The following is a 2,218-nucleotide window of genomic DNA, read 5'->3' as shown; positions in this document are numbered from 1 at the left end:
CTGCGGGGGAGATTAGAAATGCCGAGCCGAGAACAAACGAGCACACCAACCACCACTACAGGGGTGCCAGTAGGTAGTCCCAACCCTACATACTCTGTGGCCCTAGTTAGGGAACATTTGTGTGATTAGCACCACTTGTAAGCCGCTCAGAGACCCCCTGAGAAAGGGGGTTCGAGCAGGATATAAAGTCTAAAGTTAAATAAATAAAAATAAATAAATAGGTACCACTTCGGTGGGAAGGTAACAGCGTTCCATGCGCCTTGGTGTTTAGTCATGCCGGCCACATGACCACGGAAACGTCTTCGGACAGCACTGGCTCTTCGGCTTTGAAATGGAGATGAGCACCGCAACCCTAGAGTCGGATTTGACTGGCTTTCGAGCAAGGGAACCTTTACCTTTACCTTTATATTCCAATGGAGGGCTCCTGTTTTTGTTTTTTTTTCCCCTTGCCAAGCACAGAAGCAGCAAAGTTGCATGAAGATGATAGTACTGTTTCAGAAATTTCCAACCAGGGCAGGAAAGGAAATGGCCAGACTGCTTTTCATTTCTTCCACTCATTCTTCTCATAGTCCCATTTGGAAGAGATGCCTTCGACCGGGTTCACTCTCATATCCAGTATTCTTTTGGTCTGCGTGGCCACCCATTTGTCCAACAAAGTGTGGGGTACTAGCCCCGTAACATACTTTTTTTGCCAAATTAAAATTAAGCCAGAGAAGGCGAGGAAGAAGAACACCAAGGGCTGTCTGCCATTCGTTTGATCCCCTGTTCATCTCAGCGGAAGTCTCGTGGAATTTGATGCAGTACAACACAACCTTCTCATCAACAGAAAGGGAAGCCCAGGATGCCTTCTCCTTTTCCTTCAGGGCTTTCTGCTCAGAAGAGAGGTTTTTCGTATAGTCAGCTGGGGGGAGAGGAGTGGCCCAACAGTCAACATACACAGTGTCACGGGTTGGGCTTGGGATGAGAGGCAGAACTCAAGTCTGGTCTGAGGTCGTTGCCAGGAGAGTCAGAGCAAGAGCCAAATCGTGAGTCCGAAAGAGGGGTCATCTGAAGCAGGGGTCAGGAAGCCAGGAATCTGAGCCAGAGTGGTGGTCCGAGGACAGAAGCCGAAGGTGGATGCAAGGCATGCATGGAAGTGTCTTGTTGCTTCCATGAGAGCCTAATTCTGAGTGGGAGTTATATAGGCCTCTGGCCAGGCTTCCCATGGTGGCAGCGGCGCTCCTGCTAATACTCAGGACTCGGTGCTCACCTTCCCTGCCAGTGTGCATCTTGATGGCAAGTGGCTCTGCAAAGCCGCTCCCTTAGCTGAACCACCCATGGAGATGAGTCAGGCGGGCTCCCTGAATGCATCTGTGCCTCCTCGGCTGCTGCAGGACCAGGTGTTGGGTTTACAGTCTCAGGCGCTAGCAAGCTATCAACTTGTGAGGAGTCAGAGGGGCTGGCTTCTGCTTCTGGCAATGCTGGTGCCTCTGACTGTGATGCCAACTGAGGCAGGGACTCGGTGTCGTCACCGCCGCTCATGACACGCAGGCACACTGAAATCCTCTGCTTTTACAGTACCATACCCATGAGTACCATACCCATGATGAAAGTGGAAATGGCCCACTTGCCAGTAAGGCTACATGCCCTAGAAGCCAACATCCTGCCACCACCAGCCGCACTCCAAGCCCACTCGTGTCCTCTAAGCCCACAGTCTGAGTATGGAAACGGCCCCCCAAAATATTGAACTGCCTCCCCAGAGGCTGTCCCCTTGTACCACCATCTTCCCGACCCTCTCCTTCCTGTCCTATGGTTTGAGAGCTTCATCTGTATTTTTACAAATGTACTTTAATTTTTGCTTTAATTGGTTTTGTTCTGTTTCATTGTTAGCCACCTCAGTGGCCCTGATGGGGCAGGAAGGCCCAGTACAAATTTTGTAAACAAAATAAAGCAATAACTTTATTCATCAGCATTTGAACAGTTTGCATGTTTTTTGAAAGGACAACAGCTCATGCACGATCCCATATTACTGCTTTCCCGCAGCTCCCCTCCTCCATCCCCACTGGCACACCCATGTTGGCTGTTTGCCACATTTGTTAAGCACCCTCTAACTCTTCACAGTTAGTGCCTTGCAGCTCCAATGTTGTTCTTAGTCATTCATGGCAAAGCCAGGCTAGCTGTCCAATCTGGATTAATTTGCACATGTACATTCTCATACTTGCTCACACAAATTGTAGGG

The 2,218-nt window shown here is 49.7% G+C and overlaps 1 pseudogene; it reads right to left on the bottom strand.

The window, feature by feature from the left end:
• Positions 1 to 541: 541 nt before the first annotated feature.
• LOC107123679 lies at positions 542 to 1,641 on the bottom strand (annotated as a pseudogene).
• Between the last annotated feature and the right edge of the window lie 577 nt (positions 1,642 to 2,218).

The sequence above is a fragment of the Gekko japonicus genome, unplaced genomic scaffold, assembly GCF_001447785.1.
Source record: "Gekko japonicus isolate JY-2015 unplaced genomic scaffold, Gekko_japonicus_V1.1 scaffold197, whole genome shotgun sequence".
Lineage (NCBI taxonomy): Eukaryota > Metazoa > Chordata > Lepidosauria > Squamata > Gekkonidae > Gekko > Gekko japonicus.
This window is presented reverse-complemented; position numbering and strand designations above follow the sequence as displayed.